This window comes from Kogia breviceps, chromosome 18, assembly GCF_026419965.1.
Source record: "Kogia breviceps isolate mKogBre1 chromosome 18, mKogBre1 haplotype 1, whole genome shotgun sequence".
Taxonomy (NCBI): Eukaryota; Metazoa; Chordata; class Mammalia; order Artiodactyla; family Physeteridae; genus Kogia; species Kogia breviceps.
In genome coordinates this window covers 38,601,016-38,623,219 of record NC_081327.1, presented here as the reverse complement: position 1 = coordinate 38,623,219, position 22,204 = coordinate 38,601,016, and the positions used below count along the sequence as shown (strand labels likewise).

Here is a 22,204-nt window from a genome sequence, read left to right as displayed (position 1 = left end):
TCGTCAGTTGCTTCATTTGCAAATATTTTCTCCCACTCTGAGGGTTGTCTTTTCATCTTGTTTATGTTTTCCTTTGCTGTGCAAAAGCTTTTAAGTTTCATTAGGTCCCATTTGTTTATTTTTATTTCCATTTCTTTAGGAGGTGGGTCAAAAAGGATCTTGCTGTGATTTATGTCATAGAGTGTTCTGCCTATGTTTTCCTCTAAGAATTTTATAGTGTCTGGCCTTACATTTAGGTCTTTAATCCATTTTGAGTTTATTTTTGTGTATGGTATTAGGGAGTGTTCTAATTTCATTCTTTTACATGTAGCTGTCCAATTTTCCCAGCACCACTTACCGAAGAGGCCGTCTTTTCTCCATTGTATTATCTTGCCTCCTTTATTAAAAATAAGGTGACCATATGTGCGTGGGTTTATCTCCGGGCTTTCTATCCTGTTCCATTGATCTATATTTCTGTTTTTGTGCCAGTACCATACTGTCTTGATTACTGTAGCTTTGTAGTATAGTCTGAAGTCAGGGAGCCTGATTCCTCCAGCTCCGTTTTTCTTTCTCAAGATTACTTTGGCTATTCAGGGTCTTTTGTGTTTCCATACAAATTGTGCAATTTTTTGTTCTAGTTCTGTGAAAAGTGCCATTGGAAGTTTGATAGGGATTGCATTGAATCTGTAGATTGCTTTGGGTAGTATAGTCATTTTCACAATGTTGATTCTTCCAGTCTGAGAACATGGTATATCTCTCCATCTGTTTGTATTATGTTTAATTTTTTTCATTAGTGTCTTACAGTTTTCTGCATACAGGTCTTTTGTCTCCTTAGGTAGGTTTATTCCTAGGTATTTCTCTTTTTGTTGCAGGGGTAAATGCGAGTGTTTCCTTAATTTCTCTTTCAGATTTTTCATCATTAGTTTATAGGAATGCAGGAGATTTCTGTGCAATCACTAGATTTATAAAGTCAAAATTTAAGTTTTCACATGGCTCAAATGAGATATCTAATATGCACATAAGTTGGAAGCTACAGGTTATTATTATTACTGCTCAAAAGAAGATGTTTCTCTGAATCCAGTCTTAGTAGAACAATTCTAATCCACTCAGGCTGTAGCCCCAGCATAAGTTGTAGGTAGTTCAGGTACTAGAGCAACTCCTTCGTAGGGCTGCAGGGAGGACTGAATATGGGTGAACATCTGGCATAATTCCTGGTGTGAAATAGAGACTCAGTACATGTCAGCAGTCAACATACTGATGGATGTTACCAACTATTGCTGAGAAATCAGCCATGTTGATAAAAAATTAGGTTTCATGAGGGGAAACCTTAGTAAATGGAAAAGGGATAAACTAGAGCCAGATGAGGTAGTGTGAGCCTGGGGGAAGCAGAAAAGGTTGTATCAAGGTGTGTGTATGTATATGTATACAGCCTTAGTCTCTCTCAGCATGCTCATGAGGAAGGATCTCAGCTGTCTGTCACTTGGCATATGGCTCATGTAGATCAGTCACTTGAAACAAACGTTGGTTTTCAGAGTTTCCTTGGGTGCAGATTTCTCTACCCACACAGCACCATGAATATAGACTAATTACAAGCAAACTCTAAAAGTACATGATTATGTGGCGGCTGATTTACAGCATTCTTTTTTACCCCTTCCCTGTCTGTGGCTGGGGAATGAAAGAGGCGGCTTTCTCTCTTAGACTTCAGTGAACCCCGGTCCTTTGCCTGCCTTGGGGAGGGCTGAGATTCCTGTTAGCTGAGTGAAGCTTTCCAGAGGTTCCCCTAGTCCCTCCTCAAACCAGAAAGCACCCTTAGTACCCAAGCTGGGCTGGGCGGACTGGAGTATGGATGGAGGATGGTGTGCATTCTTCCTCTAGAGCTTCTTTTCTTAACAGTAAAAAAGAACTATGACAAATGACACTATTCTAGGTGTTTAGGTATTGTGTACCTGTCTCTGTTTAATAATGGGAAGGCTTAAGCATTAAGAAACTTAGCCTTCAAGTCTGTATCATGTCAGTGTTGCTGCGTGACCTCAGGCAATTCCCTTCCCCTTTCTGGGTCTCAAATGACAGAATTGGATTAATTGGCTTTAACATCCAAAGGGTTATGGGGACTTCCCTGGTGGCGCAGTGGATAAGATTCTGCGCTCCCAATGCAGGGGGCCTGGGTTTGATCCCTGGTCAGGGAACTAGATCCCACATGTATGTTGCAACTAAGGGTTCACATGCCACAGCTAAGGAGCCTGTGCACTGCAACAAAGGAGCCCGTCCGCCACAACTAAGACCTGGTGCAACCAAAATAACAAATAAATAAATAAATATTTTTTTAAAAAAGGGTTATGAATGTGCGTACAGTTGACCCTTAAACAACTCGGGTTTTAGCGGTGCAAAGCCTCTTCACAGCCAAACATCTGCCTGTAGCTCATAGTTAACCTTCCGTATCTGCGGCTCCTCTGTATCCTTGCATTCAACCAACTGTGGATTGTGTAGTACTGTAGTATTTACTATTGGAAAAAAATCTGCATATCAGTGGACCTGTGCAGTTCAGACTGTCGTTCAAGGGTCAACTGTGTATGAGCTTTAAAAGCCAGGGTTTGACCCAATTGGGGGCATACATAGAGACAGAGGGGACCCTAGAGTTTACTTCAAGTCATTTGTTTTACTGATGGGACTCCTGAGAGTTGAAAGATCGGAAGGGACTTGTTCTTATCTGAAAAATGGGGGAAGATGGCAATGCCCACCTAATAGGGCTGTTGTGGGGATTCAGTGAGAGCAACGGTCTCCAGCAGCCTAGTCTGTAGCCCCCTTGAGGGCTGGATGGAGTAACCCCCCTTCCCCAATTCTTCATCTTTGTTCCTCAGTTTTTAGCACAAGTCTTGGCGCACAAGGACCACTTATGAATGATTGAATAAGAAACGATACTGGAGTATGGAAAAACGGCTCTCCCTGTGCCTCGTGCATGGAACACACTCTCTAAATGCCCCTTTCCCAAGGGACGTGATCGGGAAACGGTGGAGCCAGGACCATATTCACATGTCACTGAAACGTGCACACACCTGCCGTGTGCACTCTTTCTCAAAGGCACGCCTGTGCCCTCTCAGTTCGGAAATGAAGGCAGAGAGCTTTTGGCGGCTTCCATGTGCTTTCAAGTTAATTTCTTTAGGTGGAGTTCTTTTATTTTGTATATATTTTTAAAACCATATTCCAAAACACATCTTCCCTTGGCTGGAGTTCCTGCGGGCCACCCTGAGTTCAGCATTGTTGGACGCGGAGGCTGGGGAAACAGTGGGCTGGCGACAGTGCACTGACCTTGTGACTCTCCCACCTCAGCGGGACAGGGGCCCTGGGCCTGGTTAAAGCCACATGGACTACAGAGAGGGTGCAGTGTCCCCACCTCTCCTTGCCAGTGGCTGCCTCCTCTCAGGGTGTAGATGTGGACTCGAGGAGAACCCAGGAGAAAGTGAGTCTTGTGGGCTGGCCTGGGAACTCAACACCCAGGTCCAGGAAGGATGCTGAGACAAAACACCTCCCCCTGTGCTTCCCCCACTGAAAGGGCCCCTTCCTCCCTTGTGAGTTAGTGAGTTATTCACCTCTCTAGTTCCCTTTACGGTAAGGACGGTGAGTTTGGGCCGTGCTTCCTCATCTGAAACACTAAATGCAAGTATCATGTTGGAGCAAGGCCCACTTTCCACACCCTATGCTGGCTGCTTCCATACCCTATAACTTGACAGCAGCCTTGCTAAGTATCTATTGCGCTCGTCTCCGAGGCGATGAACTTGGAGTCCAGAGAACTGCAATCCTTTGCTCAAGGACTCATGTCTAGTATGCCACAAAGCCAGGATTTGGGGAGGTGGTATCTAAGTCCATATGTTCCCCAGGACCCCATGTTGGTTGCCTGCTTCACTTACCTGCAGTGTTTCACCTGCAGCGTTCTCTTGACAATCAAGGTCCCTGCATGCTTGGTGATGGCCTCTACCCACCTGTGCAATGGTTCCCGTCCCCACCCCCCTTCTCTTAGACAAACGGGGAACCCACATCCCCATGTCTGCCTTCAGGGCCCCACTGACTTCTCCATCCTTGTCTCCACCCGTCCCTTCGCATAGCATCTGTTCCAGTGGAGCTAGACTCCCCCTATCCCCACATGCCCTGAACTCCTACCACAATCATTACCCACCACCGCCTTTCTGGGCAACGTGTCATTGTTCTCGAATAGACTCTAATTTTAGTTTTATGTTTCTAACTACATTTTTCCATCCAGTTTTTAATTCCTCTCCTCTAGAAGTCCTCAGTGGTCACTTATGTCAGTAGCATCCACAATTCTGGTGGGCTTGCTAAAACACAGATTGCTGGACCCTGCCTCCATGGTCTCTGAATCACTTCCTCTGGGATGAGAGCTGAGGGTTATACATTTCTAACTTGTTTCCAGGTGATGTAGCAGATGCTGGTCTGGGGTTTACTAAGAATCTCCTAGGGCCTCGTTACTGAAAGCGGGGTGGGGGGGTCCATTCATATGCCTGCACATTTGAGAAGATGTGTGTGGGCAGCAGATATTCTACCTTTGAGAATCCCACAGTCTAGGTAGCAGTTCTCAAGCTCAAGTACACGTTAAAATTACCAGGGGAGCTATAAAGACACTCTATGCCTGGGCTCCATCCCAGAGCAGCTGAATCAAAATCTCTGAAGCGGGGCCTGCCATTGTTATAGTTTTTTAGCTCCCCAGAGGATTCTAAAGTGCAGCCAACCAGGGTTGAGAACCACTGGTCCAGGAAGGCGCAGTCTGGTAAGTGGAAAATCCTCTGCTGGAATCGGCCACGTGTTTTTATTTTTTAAAAATAAATGTATTTATCTTTGGCTGTGTTGGGTCTTCCTCACAGTACGAGGGCTTCTCATTGCGTTGGCTTCTCTTGTTGCGGAGCACGGCCTCTAGGTGCGCGGCCTTCAGTAGTTGTGGCTCACGGGCTCTAGAGTGCAGGCTCAGTAGTTGTGGCTCACGGGCTTAGTTGCTCTGTGGCGTGTGGGATCTTCCTGGACCAGGGCTCGAACCCTGCATTGGCAGGCGGATTCCCAACCACTGCGCCACCAGGGAAGCCGAGCCATGTGTTTTTAAACAGAGACCTCAGAGAAGTGGTTGGACTGAGTTAGAGGGAAGGACTTGAGTTGGGTGTCAACACCCCTGGGTTTTAGTTCTGTCACTGCTTTGTGGCTTCAGGCAAGTGTCTCAGCCTCTCTGATCTTGGGTTCTTGTGGGCCCCAGTGCTGTGGTGAGTCTGGGGGACCTCTGAGTGCCTTTCCCCCTCCTAGGTTAGTGATTCTAAGAAGAGCAATGCCGTGAGGATGAATCTCTGTCTTACTGCAGATATTAATAAACTCAAGGGCTGGTATATTACTGCAAATAACAAAGGAGAAGTAAAAAAATAATATGTAGTTGACCTTTGAATGAACACAGGGGTCAGGGGCACCAACCGTCCACATAGTCCAAAATCCAAGTATAACTCATAGTTGGCCCTCTGTATCCGCGGTTCCTCTGTGTCTGTGGTTCTGAATCTGTAGAATCAACCAACCAAGGATTGTCGTGTAGTATTGTAGTATTCACTATTGAAAAACATCCGCGTGTAAGTGGGTCCATGCAGTTTAAACCCATGTTGCTCAAGGGTCAACTGTACAGCAAAACTGTTTATTTGGAGGCCCGAAGACACGATGAGAACACAGGCTGGAGGGCTTGGTCCATCTCATCTGTCTTGCCTTGTAGAAAGTGGCATGATTTTGCCAGTGAGGCTTTGCTCAGAGCCATGGTTCGCAGACTGTAGTGCCTGGATCAGCGACATCAGCATTCCCCAGGAACTTGTTAGAAACAAATTCTTGAGGCCCACCCCAGATCTCCTGAGTCGGAAGCTCTGCGGGTGGGGCCCAGCAGTCTGCGGTTTATCAAGCCCTCCAGGCGGTGTGATGCACACTTCAGTTGGAGGACCCCTGAGCTGGAGAAATGTCATTGTCACTTGTGGCTCCTCCCCAGCCCCAGTGCCATCTGAGCACAAGGCGTTGATCTCAGTTGTGGGCTCCCTGGTCCCGTAGAACACCTAGTTTCCAGTTTTCTTAGAGAGATATAAGAGAGCTTGGCATCCCGTGTCCGTTGTATGCATTGGCAATTTTTTGCCTTACTCAAATCATGGACATTTTCTTCTACTTTGGTTTTGGAAGTGAACGTCCTTTGTTTAACGTAGGTGAAAGGGAGAAGCCACTCCTACCGTGTATGGCTGAGACGGTTATTTTCCTCTAAAGGTGTCCGTGTTCAAGTTCACTCTTGGGATTGCTCTACTGCTGCAGTTACAGGAATCTAATCCAATTACAATGCAGAAAAGTTATTATTTAGGTGTGCGTTGTTCTGTGCAAGGGAAGTGCCAGAACATTCCAGGGGAATGCCAATCAGCAGCTGGACCATGATTCCGGCTGGCAAAAGGGTGGGCTTGAAAGGCTTTAGAGGAGAATGGCCACATTGTGTCAAAGCAGTTAAAAGGGAAGTTCTCCTTTACTTTCAGCACAAGAGGGCTGCCTGTAAGGATTCCAGGTCTGCTTTTATGAATATGAGACTCTAAGAAGTGTTGCAATTGTGAGCCGTGGGGGACCATGTCACCTTGATCCGCCAATTTACTGCTGCCAGCAGTCAAAAGAGCTAAACATCTTCACACGCTTCCCAATCCACTTTCATTTAATCACCCAAAGAGGTGCCTGGGACAATAGTCGTTGGATGTGACATTGATGTGATATATATTTGCTTCAACTAAGAGGAGCAGGTGCCTTTGAAGAGCCTGAAAATGGGAGAGGATTCTGATTCCCCTCCAGCCCTCTGACACCCTCCGGAAGTAAAAATAATGTTTGGCATTAGTCTGACTCTTGTTTGACTGCAGCTTCTCTTAATGACAATCAAATCTGCAGCCTCCAAACTGATCTCCACCTCTTTTCTTTTTTTAAAAAAATTTTTATTTACTTATTTGGTTGTGCTGGGTCTTAGTTGCAGCAGGCAGGCTCCTTAGTTGTGGCACGTGGACCCCTTAGTTGCAGCCGGCAGTCTTCTTAGTTGTGGCATGCGTGCTGTTAGTTGCGACATGCATGTGGCATCTAGTCCCCTGACCAGGGACCGAACCCGGGCCCCCTGCACTGGGAGCACGGAGTCCTATCCACTGCACCACCAGGGAAGTCCGTGATCTCTGCCTCTTGAACTATCACAGCATCTGCCTGCTATCAGGCAGACCCCAGAAACCTTAGTATAGCATTCCTGTTTCCGTGCCTATTCTCTTGCAAAGGTTTTTTTGAATTTCATCTCAAGGTGATAGAAAAAACCCAAACATTGGGTAATGGCATTCTGCTGCTTGCTCTCTTTAATTGATGTCTGGCTGGTTTCTTCCTCCCCCATCCCTCCTCCAATTTAGCTCCGGAAACATCTGTCTTTTTTATCCACCAATAGAGGCTCGAAAGGGAAACAAACCTGTTAGATAAAATATCAAATTTATGAATTCTGATTGAATAAATGTGCATTCAAGAGATGATTCATGGCATGTGTGATGGTTTTCAATTGCTTTCTCAAAAGGTTCATGCTTCATTTCATTCAGAGCTTTAGTCAATGCCAACTGATTAATTATCACAGCACTAGTCATCTTTTGTTTAGTAAATACATACACAGGACCTGTCTGGTCTTGGCTGTATGGAAATTTGTTTTAAATGCAAATAAAAATGTTTTAAAATAGATATTTTATAGATGTTTTTAGAATTCCGCTAAATATTGGAAATCATTAGTTTCTTTGCCTAAAAAATGCCTACTAGGTACCTGCAAGTGCCAACTATAGGCTAAGTGCCTGGAGGATGCACAGACCTGCCCTCAATGAGCTTACAGTCTAGTGGCTGCAAATCCTTCTATGTAAGTGATTTTAGGCTGAGGTATTCTGAATCCTGATTACTCAGGGTTAAAGACTTTAAGTCCCAGCTGGGCCACAAAGTGGCTGTGTGACAATGAATAAGATACATCAACTGTAAGGACTCGGTTTCTCTTTTTGCAAATGACCTTGTCGGATTCTGTTGCCTTTCACGTCCTAGCAGCACTGACGTGATCTGATCCTAATTCTCGGGGTATTTTTGTTTGCCTCTCACCTCAGTTTCAACAAAAGAGACCACAGAATCAAAACACTGAGGCTTAGCTAAGAGAGTCACACTAGAATTCTTCATTTCAGAAAACGTATGAATCTTTTTCATGTACTTTGAGTGTTCACACTATGACCCTAATTGCAAAAGTCAAAGGGAAGATCTCATTCTGGAGGAAATGAGGTTAATAGGTGGAAATGAGTGTTTTTTTCATTTCATGTGCAGTCTCTGAAGATATTTTTGTTTTGTTTTTTTGTTTTTTTAATAAAAACACATTTAAAAAAAAGTTAGAAAGCGACTTCATTAGCGATCCCTGGGGAAACTGCATGTTGCTGGTTCTGGAAGAAGAGACTACTCACACAGCTGGCTTCCTCAGACCCAACTGGACTTCCTCCAAATGGCCTTGTCTCAAGAGTCATCAGAGTGGAATTCCAGGCTCAGGGGTGCTCTCACTGGGGTGTTTCCTCCTCCACCCCATTAGTTTTATTTGGTTAATTGTGGGTCATTGTGACTGCCAAGAGCAGCCTTGAGGTGGAGGGACATTTACTAAAGGGCACTGTTAGAACTGGAGAGGAAAGCTGGAAGGCAGAGAGGGCAAGAAAAGAGGTGCCCAGAAGTCACGTTCTTGGTGGGGAAGAGCCTGGGGAGGCAACTGTCACTGAGACCCAAATGCTTCAGAATAGAGTCCACTTGTTCTGGCTGAAGGGCAACTCAGGATTAGGGGACTGGCCCTCCCCAGAGGGAAGACAGGCATCATCGCGGTGGTAGAGGTGAACTGGTCATGTGTTTTATGGTCAACCCGAAGTATGAACCCTGATTCCATCACGTTTAGGGATGACTTTCGACAAATGATCCTTTAGCGTTTCTGTGCATTAGTTTCCTCATCTGTAAAATGGGTATACTTGTAGTTTTGAGAATTGAATAAGTTAAAGATGGTAAAGGGCTTGCCCCAGTGACTGGTAGTTATTTATTAATTATAAGAGCATTGATAATTTCTTTACCTGTGTATTCATATTACCTCTCACGTGTAAGCACTTCACAGGTTAAAAAGCATGTCTATATCCTAAGTGTGTTTTGAGTTTTAATGATGCTCTGAGGGAGAGACCATAAGCTGCATCACGCAGATGCGGGAGGCCTGGCCAATGAACACGACCACCATGTAGCATCATTCTACGTTCCCGTTGTAAAGCATTGGACAGTGTATGTTCATGGAAGAAACTTTGGATCATACGGAGAAACATTAAAAATAGACAGGGCTTCCCTGGTGGCGCAGTGGTTGAGGGTCCGCCTGCTGATGCAGGGGACACGGGTTCGTGCCCCGCTCCGGGAGGATCCCACGTGCCGCGGAGCGGCTGGGCCCGTGAGCCATGGCCACGGAGCCTGTGCTCCGCAACGGGAGAGGCCACAACAGTGAGAGGCCTGCGTACCGGAAAAAAAAAAAAAAAGGCAAAATTTTCCCATAATTTGACCATCCAGAGATAACCGTGAGAAACATATTTGTGTATTTCCTTTATGTTCTTCACATATGTATGCGTGCATGGTGGGTTGTGTATATAATATGGGTGTCATACTATATGAGTAGAATTTTATAATTTGCAAGATAGAATTAATATAGCAAGTGTTCTTATATTCTTTAAAAAAATAATTTCAAACTTCATTAGAGCCCTAAATCGTTAACATTTCTACTTAATGTGTTCCATCAGTCAGCCTTTCTTTCTCTCTCTTGCTCTTACTCTCCCTCTGTATGTGTGTATGCATACGTGCATATATACAAACGAGTTACCGTTATTCATTTTCTGAATCATTTGACAGCAATCTCCTTGCCATGCTGCTCACCTCTCCAGTCCCTCAGATGTTCCACTGCCATCTCCAGCGTCCCTGTCACCTCCTTTCTTGGCCTCACGGGCACAACAGGCCACCACCACCATTCCTCTTATAATTGCATCCTTCCAAGTTTGTTTTCCATGATAAATTTCGAATTCCATGAAGGCAGGGAGCAAGCCTGTCCCATGCATAGCTGAGTCCCCAGCACCTGGCATGGCGCTGGTATGTAGTTGGTGCTCAGTACTTGTATGATAAATAAGAAGAAGTATGTATGCTGGGCGTTTCAATTTTATGGCAGCATGGAAACATTACCTCTAAGCACTTGGGTCTTTGTTTTATGCCCATTTTCCGGATAGGAAGGACTGAGGCTGAGCTCCAGGCCTCTTGCACCATGTGCTTATGTGAACACCTAAGTGACTCTTGGCCTGAATCTGTGCTGTGTCATCCCGTCAGACAACATAACCTTTCTGGCCGTACCAGGTATTTGTCGCTTGGCAGGGTTTAAAAGCTAAGTTTCCAGCTGCTGGCAAGTGTTTATTTGTGATTCTGTCTGACAACAGGGAGGCTCTTCTTCTCTGTCCTCTTCTGCCTGACCTCATACTTAATAATCCCAGCACCACACTGCTTCTGGCGCCCACCCCTCTTTAGCAGCCCGTGATATTTGTTCTTCTTTGCCAAGCCTGCCTTGGGTAGACTGCTGATGTAGAAAAGACCGTTTCTCTGGCACCCTGAAGGGTTTTCAAATAAAGCTCCTTTCAGTTCAAAGACACCTGACCATCTAGTACCAATGGTATTACTTAACCGAAAAGAGGGCCAGAGATGCTGGCGTGCTGCTCCCTTCCAAGCCTTTATCTGAGCCTGACGAGGCAGCTTCGCTAGTGGGCTATGCAGATCTTTCTGAATAGTTCAGGGGCACAGAGACCCTCACCGCCCACCTACCTCCCGTGGTCCATGGCACGTGGTGGGTTGCTGGATTCCTCCAGATCTGGCTGGGTGGTGGGGTTGGGTTGGGGCCGGATAAAGTGCAGTATTCCCGAAAATGAGCAGCCCGTGAAGGAAGCAACCCTGACCTGAAATGCTATCAGTCTCATTTTAAGATTTCAGCTCCTTTCCCCACTCACTTTGAGGCCTTGGGAAACACGACCTCATCTGGAAGACAAGCTGTCGAGTCTGGAGGAATTTAAAGGACGCTTAGAGGTGGCTGGAAATGATTCTCTGAGGAGTGCTTCCTACTGGGACAAACGGCAGAGGACAGAGAAGGGTCCAGCCCTTGACAGCAGGAGGTCTTGATTTTAGTCTAGGCTTTGCCCTAAGCCTGACCTTGGAGCTGCGTCTGTCTTGCTCACCCTGGTAGCTTGGTCCTTTGGAGGGTGTCTGGTGTGGCTAGGCCTGCAATAAACCTAACCTTAGTGTTTGTTCTTGTTGGCTGGATTGACCTCTTTTTTTTAAATTAAAAAATTTTTTTTTGTTAAAAATTTTTTAAATTAAATTAAAAAAAATTTTTTTAATTGAGAAATTGTTTAAATTAAAAAAAAATTTAGGGCTTCCCTGGTGGCGCAGTGGTTGAGAGTCCTCCTGCCGATGCAGGGGACACGGGTTCGTGCCCCGGTCCGCGAGGATCCCATATGCCGCGGAGCGGCTGGGCCCGTGAGCCATGGCCGCTGGGCCTGCGCATCCGGAGCCTGTGCTACGCAACGGGAGAGGGCACAGCAGTGAGAGGCCCGCGTACCGCAAAAAAAAAAAAAAAAAAAAAAAAAAAAAAAAAAAATTTAAATTAAAAACATTATTTTTAATTTTTTGGCTGCGTCGGGTCTTAGTTGTGGTACACGGGATCTTCACTGAGGCATGCGGATCCTTTCGTTGGGGCGTGCGGGTGGGCTCTTCCTTGCGGCACATGGTCTTCTTTCTAGTTGTGGCGCGAGGGCTCCAGGGCGGATGGGCTCTGTAGTTTGTGGCATGCGGGCTCCCTCGCTGAGGCTCGCGGGCTCAGTAGTTGTGGTGCCCCGGCTTAGATGCCCCGTGGCATGTGGATCTTAGATCCCTGATCAGGGATCGAACCCGAGCCCCCTGCACTGTAAGGCGGATTCTTTACCACTGGACCACCAGGGAAGTCTCTAAATTGACCTCTTGAAACTGCTTGGGATCCAGTGTTCTTACTGGTAAAATTGGGACAAGGAAAGATGGAGATGTAAGGCAAGCACTGGCTTCAGTACCTGGCTTCCAGGTCAGTGCTTAAGGCTGAATTGCCATGGTCGTTGCTTGATGCCGGGCTGTCTGCTTCCAGGAGGAGGTTCTTCCTGCTTTCTCAATTCTGGGTTCCTGGCTGATGAGCAGAGCTGAGAGCCATTGAGTGCCTGCTCTGTGCCCTGCACGCAGCATGTGCTGTCACATTTCATCGTCACGGCTGCCCCCTGAGGCAGAATCGTCACCATCCCCAGGTCTCCCACGAAGCAGGTGGCCCCCGAGGCAGGTCAAGATTTCTGGGAGGTCACGTGGTTAGGAAGTAGCCAAACCAGGTTTCAAGCTCCAGGTCGGCCTGACTCCAACGTGGGTGCTTTTTCCACTGCTCCCCACCACCTCTCCAGATGGGGGCTGTTTGACTTACCTGCCAAAGTCCATCCACTCACCTGACATAGGAGCCATCCTTGGTGTGACCAGAGCGGGCGTCCCAGGGCCCTCGGGATCCCCTAATCCCACACAGGGGGTCTTTGCTACCCACTTTGGCATCCCCTAACAGGCAGTGTGGGTCAGGCTGATGGCTTTTGGCAGAGAAATCACCACAGCATCGTCACAGACTCCAGCTGTATTTGATCCAGTGGCTAATGGGGTCATTAGCAGAGAAGAGTAATTGTAGGTGTCCCTTGACCCTGATGGTTGCTGCCAGATCAATGGCCGTTTATCATCCTTTGGCTTCCCGCTTAGGGTGCAGGCAGTGGCGTCAGAGTGGTCCTGGCATCCATTCCTGGGAAGGTGAACACGCTTCATAACCATCCCTGATGCTAGTTGATGCCCTCTGGGGTCCCCCTATGGTAGGAGTTTACAGCTGCCTCGGCCTCTGGCCAGAAATGGGCCCCAGTAGCTCAGTGTTCTCAGCATGGGATGGGCCGGGCCCTGGGGGCACCTGGGGGAAGGCATGCTTGGTCCCGAAAGGCAGCGAGCAAGTCTTCTTGAAACAGCGCTAGCTAGACAGAATCAATTTCCCATTGACTTTGAGCCCCATCTCAGACACAGTGTAATTCTTGTCTGAGGGTTTATAAAGGCCATTGACTATCTTATAAAAGATTTAAACACTTGCCTTGTGGCACGTGGGAGCTCTATCTATCACACGATGGCTTTTTGACAATTTGAGGGGGTAGCATTGAGTTAGGAGAGGGGTCTTCGGTCTTCCCACAGCAGGTGTGGCTCAGACAGTCAGTGCCGCCTGGACCTGGCTGGGCAGAAATGTGAATGGGTCAGTAGAAGGACCCTCCTAATACATCACCCAGAGGGCTCTTCTCGACAGGGAGTCAGGCTCCCCTTGCTCCATTTTGCAAACAAAGTGCATTGGACACAAGATAATCCTTCTACAGGGTAAGCGTGGCCTCTCCTGGAACCAAGGGCACACAACTGGGACATGATTGGAACCAGAGGCATATTTATCTCACACAAAGGATGTTCTAGATTAACACCGGGGACAGTAATGATGACCCTTTGCACTTGGTTAGTCCCACTCTGTAAGGCGTGTCCTATCCATTCTCTTTTTGACTCACAAAATAACTCTGGAAGGTAGGTGGAGCCAAGGTTGTCATATTTATCTTATAGATAGGGCAAGTGAGTTTCAAAGAGGTTAAGTGTGTATTCGACCAAGGTAATCTCAATTTTCAGGCAAAGCGGTATTTTCCAACTTATCTTTCTCCTACCCTTCTGCTGCGGACTCTCTCCGTCGTCCATCCGCTCTGTAGCCAGCCACGTGGTGCTTCCTAGGGAAAACGAGAGGAAAGGGATGTTAGGATTCCTATCCTGAAAGAGCTCAGTCCAGGGGGCTGAGCTAATTGCGTTTCACTGTGTTTTGTGCTGTATTGGCTTTATGGTCAAGGAAAATGGGAGCAGAGGAAATGGGCTGGTCAGAGCTCCGGGAGGGTGGTCAGGAGGGTTGGTGTCAGTCAGGTATGGCACCGGAACACAGGCACAGCACTGCCGCTCGAGAGCACCCAGTTTGCTTGGGGAATTGCGACAGTGACATTTCAGAGAAAAGACTCGTGAGGTGCAGGGCAGGGACTGACAGAGGAGCATAGTCCGGCCTCCTTATCCTCTCTGATGGCATCTCCCCCTCCTCTCCCTCTTGTTCAATTTCTTTTGCCCACACTGGCCCCCGTGCTGTTTCCGCAACACACCTCAGGGCCTTTGCACTGGCTCCTCCCACTGCCTGGCCTCATCTTCCTCTGGATATCCTTGAGACTCGCAACCTCACCTGCTTCAAGTCTTTGCTCCAATGTCCTTTTCTCAGTTTGGGTGATTCTGACCACCCAGTTGACACTTGTCACTCCTCCCGCACTCTAGACTTCCTTTCTTCATCCTCCATCTTCTTTCTTCCACAGCACTTACCACCTCGTAAATTACACAGTAATTTACACATTTATTATGATTATTCCTTATGTTTTCTCCATCACCTAGAACGTAAGCTCCGTGGAGGCAGGAGTCATTGTTTCTGATTTATCCCAAGTGCCTACAACAGTGCCATCATGGAATAGATACTCAATGAATGTTTGTTGAGTAGATGAATTAATGAATGATTGGCCTTCGGTGGTTAGCACGCTGAAGGGTTGGGATTCAGGGTTGTAAATAATGGCGGGCCTGGGATTTACTGTGGACAATGGAACTGAAGGAGGTTAAGCAGAGGAGTTCTGTGGTTATAGTTTGTCTTAGAGAGTCCTCTCCAAAGGGCTGGAGTGATTATGAGGAGGGGCAGATGGGGGTCGGGGAGGATCGGGGAGACGTGATCCAGGTGAGGGATGAGGAGGTCCTGGGCCCAGGTGGGGAGGGAGGGGACTGGGGACAGGGGGACAGCTCATGGGGTTTGGACAAACTTGGCTCTATGGGCTGCTTGGAAAGCAGGACTGAAGTTGATTCCTCAACTTGAGGTTGAGTGACTGGGTGGAGAATCTGGTCATTCATTGACCCTGAGACCATGACTGGGGGAAGCATATCAGGCAAAGTGGTGTGTGTGTGTGTGTGTGTGTGGGGGGGGGGGGTATGTGTGTGGGGTGTGTGTGTGTGTGTGTGTGTGTGGTGTGTGTGGGGTGTTGTATGGTGTGTGTGTGTGGTGTGTGTGTGTGCGTGTGTGTGTGTGTGTGTGTGCGTGTGTGTGTCGGCAAGGTAGATGGATCCATGCTGGGCTGCAGGCCGTGCCGACAGTGTCAGGGCACTGTGCATTGGCTTGGATGTTGGGGGGTCATTTAGCATGGAGCTGCTTGGGCCACCGAGACCCGGAATGATGTGGAATTATTAACTGGCTCAGTAGCAAGATGGTGGGGTACAAAATCAGAGTGGTTATCTGACTGCCTTCTGCTTGGTATTCTAGGGTGGGACCAGGTGCTCTGGTGAAAACACTTTCTCAGAGAGGAATTCAGTGCTTGTTAAGTCAGAGCAAGGAGCGCAGAGCCATTTCCTGTGGGGCTGAGCTCGAGGGCTGAGCGCGTCCTGCTTCCTCCTTCATCCTGAGCTCCCTGTGCTGGGGGCATCCGTCCCTACTCCTCTTTCTAGAGGCTGCTCCACCATCTCCTCCTCATCACGCATCTGTGTGGTTGCCAGTGGCCCAGAGGTCTTCGTACCCATCACAGCCTCTGTGCTGACATACATCTGACCCAGCTCCTAAGGGGCTTCTCGTACTGGACCGTGTGGACCCTGGGGTCCTATGGGCGACACCCCGCACCACAGTGGCAAGAGACCAGGTTTCGGTCCCAATTCTGCTACAGACACAGGACATGGGACCCAAGGAAAATCCCTTTCCTTGTAGGATTTCAGGGGCGTCCTCTGGAAAGGAGCATAGTAGTGACTGCCGCGTCTTTCTAGGTCAGAGTGCTGGAATCTGAGGGCTGAGGATTGGAACCAACAGTTGGGCATGCGGTGGGCAGGGAGAAGGGACCCTTTGGTCCTGGACTTGCAAATATCATACGAGATAACATCCGGGTCTTAAGAAAGTTGCCTCTTACAGCATATTCTCTGTTAAGTGGTGTCTTCTGTAGTAGGAGAGCCATCTCAAGAAATAACCACATAAAATGTGTGCCTGAAAAGGACATTTCCATTATGCTATAAAAGTATTCCAATTTGGGCCACATTTGATGAATTTCCTCTGAAAGTTTAAAAAAGACTTTTCTGTCCTACTAAGAGCATTGTTTTCAAAAGAGGGAAATGAATATGTGCCCTGACGGAGGGGAGTTCGTGTCCATTTAAATTCCTAGTCACCGTCCTTCAGTTAGCCCTTACGAAGGCCATGTTCACTGCTGCCAGAGCATCCGTGTACACCATGCACAGAAGAGCAGATTTTACCCCTAGAGGCAGTGAGAACCATTTTAGAATGGCGAGTCAGGAGAGGAACATTCCTTTTTTCCCTCTTAGCTTGGAGTAGAGGCTGGATTGCTATGTGCATGAATTAAATATCTTTGGACAAATTTGGAAATCCAGAACACACCTCTGCTAGTAGGCTGGAGAGTTGGGAGAGATTTCAAAGCTATTAAGCAGGTGGGGTCCAAGTCGATCGAAGTTTAAATTACTAGATGGGAGAAGGGAAGAAGAGAAGGGGGTGGATTGTGCAGCTCCACGTTTGTTGTGGACCTTCTGAGAGTAATTTCTCGGGAAGCCAGACTGCAGAAGCAGCGAAAGTGAAGGAGCACCGTGAGGAGGGTAGACAGCCCTTTGGAGAAGCTTGTCTCTATGAAGGGGCTGGACGGGGAGAGAGGGCTGAGGGAGATTTTTCTTCTCTTTTTAAGGTTTGGGAAGCCTGGACATATTTATATGCTGAGGGGAGGGGTCTTTGGTGAGGGGAAGCCTGGAAGCACAGAATACAGAAGTGAAAACTAATGGGCAAGACTCCCGAGTGATGCTTGGTCCAGAGGAAAGTGGAAGCAGGGACATTTTCCCCTAAGGAGGAGGACATGGTGAAAAGAGATGTGGGGGCTTCTAAATCTGTGGGCAAGACTTCCCTGGTGGCGCAGTGGTTAAGAATCCACCTGCCAATGCAGGGGACATGGGTTCGAGCCCTGGTCCGGGAAGATCCCACATGCCGCGGAGCAACGAAGCCCGTGCTCCACAGCTGCTGAGCCTGCACTCAGGAGCCCGCGAGCCACAACTACTGAAGCCCACGTGCCCAGAGCCCGTGCTCTGCAACAAGAGAAGCCACCGCAGTGAGAAGCCTGTGCACCTCAACAAGGAGTAGCCCCCACTCACGGCAGCTAGAGAAAGCCCGCGCGCAGCAACGAAGACCCAACGCAGCCAATAAATAAATAAACAAAATTGATTCTAAATAAATAAATAAATAAGTAAATTTGTGGGCAATGAAACAGAACATTGAGGGAATTTACACCTAATCCCTCTATTCCCATTTGGAAGTAGGAAGCCAGGTGCTGTGCCGTGGGACTTGAGAACACTGGAGCAGCTCTCCTTAGAGTGATGGAAGGGATTGGCCTGGGAACCAAGGTGTGTTGATGCTACAGCTGGGATGGGGGCCAGGATAGGGCGTGGCTGGGTCATGACCTCCCCGGTGAGGAGGGGCCCAGCGGGGCAGCACCAGGGGTAGATGTTTGGTTTGACCAATGGTTGGGTTCTTCTGGGGCAGGTAACAGAGGCACTGAGGAGCAAGAACCCAGAGGATGGTTGACGTGATGGAGCGTAAGAATAGAATGAAGAGGGCTTCCCTTGTGGCGCAGTGGTTCAGAATCCACCTGCCAATGCAGGGGACGCGGGTTCGAGCCCTGGTCCGGGAAGATCCCACATGCCGCGGAGCAACTTAGCCTGTGCGCCACAACTACTGAGCCTGCACTCTAGAGCCCATGCTCCGCAACAAGAGAAGCCACTGCAATGAGAAGCCAGTGCACTGCAGCAAAGAGTAGCCCCCGCTCACCACAACTAGAGAAAAGCCCAGGTGCGGCAACAAAGACCCAGTGCAGCCAAAAATACAATAAATAAATTTAAAAGGAAGAATGGAATGAAGAGAAGGGTTAAGCGGGGAGGTTGAGGTGCTCAAGGGGAACCACTCGAGCGACTGGACATCGTGATAAGTCCAGACAGAAGATGGCAGGTGATTGAGGGAGCTGCAAAGACACAGGCTGTGGTCAGATGTTAGATTTTAAGATTTCAGAGCCAGAAACTTTGTGAGTGACCTTAACATCCTGGGTATGGCAGCTGATGTGGAGGTAAAAATGGTCACCGGCATGTCAAACACAGCATAAATGCTTTGGGTGGATTTTCTCATGAAATCTCATAACAATCCCTGTTTTACAGAGGAGGAGCTGAGGCACGGAGGGAAGCAGCAGCTTGATCAAGGAGCCACACCAAGTCACTGCTGGAGGCTGGGATGTGAAGGTAGGTGATCTTTTCCACTCTCAACCGCTATGCATAACACCCTGATGGCAGCTGGCTGGGTCAGCTCTGTGCACGTGCATGATACTGTCCCCCAGGATTATGGCTGGTTGAGGTGGGGAGGAAGATGATAAAACAGGGACTGAGTCTTCTGTGAAACGTTGACGTGTTCCCAAGTGACAGCTGAAGTGTCAGTCTGCCCCACCAGCTCCACCACCGCCCATACTGGCCAAGTCAGCCCTGGGCTTCAAAGGGCTGATAAGCTTCCTGTTGGGTGCATTACTCAGCCTTGTGGGGGGCACTCAGCTTTCTGGTGCCGAGGCTCTGTGTACGGTAACTAACTGGAGGCCAGCCCCGGCACAGGATTCAAGTCACAGCCATCAGTGGTTGGAACTGGAGCAGGGGAGGGAACAGCCTTGACGTGCACTGCCGCTGTCACAGAGGGGAGTGTCTCCTACAGGAAAAGCACAGCTGAGCAGAGCGTGTGTTGATCTGGGGGAGTGGGGGGCTTCTGTACGCTTTACCACACTCCCTCATCGGGCCAAGATGTACAGTCTCCCTGGGGCCATGTTTTCCAAGAGGTGTCGGTGGGTGCCCCAGATGCATTTCACATCATGTGGTCACTTTCTTTGGAATGATCCTGGTGCAGTCTGGGTCCAGGCGAACGATATGGAGAATATTCTGGTTGTTCATCAGCTTTGTCCAGTTATCTCAGTTGGTTCTTTTTTTCCCCTCGTTCTGGTTGAAAGCCTTTTTCCTCTCTGTTTAACCCATCATTTAAGAGCACAGCATGCGGCGGTAGAAATATCTATATTCACTTGTTTATTTGGCATCTAGTCTTTGGATCCTTCAAAAAATACATGGAACATGGGTTTTTGGAAAAAGATGGGCCTGGGTTTAGTCCTAGTTGTGCTATCCTTGTGGGCAGGGGCCACATCGTGACATACTTTGGATGTCACAGATGAGCTGTTTTTAACCTGTAAATGATAGAGGTGCTCTGTGGCCATGGGGGAGTTGGTTATACTCTTGGACCCTCAGTTTCCTTTTCTTTGCCCTGGGCTTTTGTAACAACTTGGCACACTGTTCACGAGAAAGCACGGAGAAAATATCGGCGTAAGCTCGGCACTGTGCCTGGCATATGCGTCCAAACCTGTTGATTTCTCCTCTCCCAGATCCCATATATTTTTTAACTGACAGGGAAATGCCATTTCCCCAGAAGAACTGGTGTGCTGGTTGCATTGCAGTGGCCTGCAGGGTTGCATGTTTTGTGCCCGCGTGGTGGGCGCCATGTTGACGCTTATGGCAAAGGTCATTGCAGCCGTGGGTGCCTGTCAGTCCTGTTAACCCAGCTGAAAGATGGCATTCTGGATGGAGCCGAAAGAGAGCTGTTAAGAGCTCATTTCAGAGCTCACTGCTTTAGTTCCTAGCAGCAAAGCTCTAGCCCCCCTCTTCCCCCTAGATCTGCTGGTCTGGAACAGGCCTGGTCAGCGGATGTGGTGGGACCTGCTTGGCCGGCGTTTGCACAATAATCCTTGATGCTGGGATTGAACTAGGTGTGAAATAGTCCGTGATGCCTCACAGTTTAGGAAACTGCAATTGCATTCTTCACACCAGATACATTTTCCGGATGGTCCAAGCCTTTTCTCTGCTGGCAGCTTCCATTCCAGCATTTCTAGACCTGGAATAAGGTCATGGGCTCCAGGGGTGCCCGTGCCCGCTTTGGCTATGCGGGAGGTCAGTATTCTGTCTTGGCCTTGCCGGCCATTTGAGCTTGGATGTTGTATCATCGGGCTGCATGTCCTGTTTCTTCTCGCACATGGCGTGACATTTGTTCAAACAGAAGAGGCGCTGTGGTTCTGGGGAAAGAGCAAAGAGTTTTGAGTGATGCTGCCTGGGGTTGATGCCTGGCTTTCAAGCTCTCTAAGTCTCTGTTAGACCAACTCCACACAGTGCTTGTGAAGTCCAACCACACAAGTGAGTGTGAAGACGCCCGGAACAATGCAAAGAGCTCTGTAGACATTACTGTTTTATTTATGATTATCCTTCAGTTTATAGACCCATACGTACATTTTGATAACAGGCTATGAGAATGTCACAGCTTATTTGTTAAAATATCATTAATCTCTCAGGCACCTAACAGAGGAGTAAAAATGGCTTAATATATACACGCTCATTATTTACCTTTAAATGCAGGATTTGCTTGGTCTGGTCAGGTGAGCTGCAGATGAGAGGGAAGTTTTGAGAATCTATTTACGGGCTTTTTTTTTTCTTGCTTTTGTTTAAAAAGTCAATGCAGCATCCTCAAAGACTATAATGGAAATTAAGTGAATGAAGTCCCCAATCTTGTCAATGTTAATTTAAAAAACAACGCCCGAGCTGTCGGATTCGATGCACTAGGAACAGTAGGAAAAGTCAGTGATGGGGCTTCAGAGTGCAAGCTGATAATTACCAAGGTTCCCCTTCTCCCTTGTCTCTGCCCACCCACAGCAGCACCCTCAGCCCGGACCCTCTGTCCCCACTGCATCCTCCCCTCCTCAAGAATCTGTCATGGCTCCCTGTCGCCCCATCGGTCCTCCAGGGTCTGGATCGTGCCCTCACTCGTCGAGACTTCTCCCCCGGTTTTCTCCCTCTCATGATCTGTGTTCTGGTGTTTCTGGACTGCATCCTGTTCAAGATTTACCGTCAACTTGCATGTTCGTTTTTGTAAGACTAGCACCTCTGAGGCGCACCTCTGCCAGCACCAAGCCATTCCATGCCATTTCTCCTACAAGAATGACCTACCTTCTAAATATTACTCAGTGCCAGCCCCACTTTCTGCAGAGATTGGTCCTAAATAGTCCAGAGAGGAGGAGCACGCCCCTTTAGGTAATTGACTGTACCAGCTCATCGCCCGTTGGAAAATTCTCAGAGTGAGTTGCTTTAGAAGACAGTGAGAGTCTAGTAACTGTGTCCCAACAGATCCCTGTTAGGAACAACTGCCCCTCTTAGTAACCTTCGTTTGGCCACTACATGCATACCTCGTCTATCCTATAGACTGTGAACAAGCTGGAGCATAGTTGATCCTGGATAATCACATAGGTCCTGTCATAATGTCTGCCCAGAACATCCCTTCAATGCAATTCACCAAATGCTTTACTGTTATGGCTTCTCATGGGTCTTCAGAGACCCAGGTCCTTGAATCAGGAACCTTCCCAAATGTTGGTAATGCAAGCTATCCCTCTCTGGCACCTATGAAGTAGGACTGGGGCATGAGGGCAGTGATGAGAAGAGGTCTGTTTAGAATGGTGTGTTAAGTTTTTGATTGCTGAAACAACTTACTCCAAGCTTAGGGACTGAACACAATACAAATTAACTATCTTACCGTCCTGTCAGAAGTCTGACACGGTCTCACTGGGCTAAAATCACAGTGTCAGCAGGGCCGCATTCCTCTACAGAGGCTCTAGGGGAGAATCCATTTCCTTGCCTTTTCCAGCTGCTAGAGGTTGCCTGTTTCCTCGGCTCACTTTCCCCCTTTTCCATCTGCAAAGCCAGCAGTGTTGCATCTCTCTGACCATCCTTCCATCATCTCTCCGCCTGACTCTCCCTTCCGCGCCACTCTTTTACTTTTAAGAGCCTTTGGGATTACATTGGGCCCTTCTGGATAATCCAAGATAATATCTCTATTTTAAGGTCAGTTTATTAGCGATCTCAATTCCAACTGCAACCTTAATTTCCC

General features: G+C 48.1%; 1 long non-coding RNA gene across 2 annotated transcripts in view; it reads left to right on the top strand.

The window, feature by feature from the left end:
* LOC136793009 (uncharacterized) overlaps positions 1-22,204 on the top strand; it is a 248,421-nt gene that overhangs the window by 121,267 nt on the left and 104,950 nt on the right. For both annotated transcript variants that reach the window (XR_010837694.1, XR_010837693.1), the window contains exon 2: positions 18,412-18,492. This is a non-coding gene — a long non-coding RNA (uncharacterized lncRNA). The remainder of the gene's footprint in view (positions 1-18,411; positions 18,493-22,204) is intronic.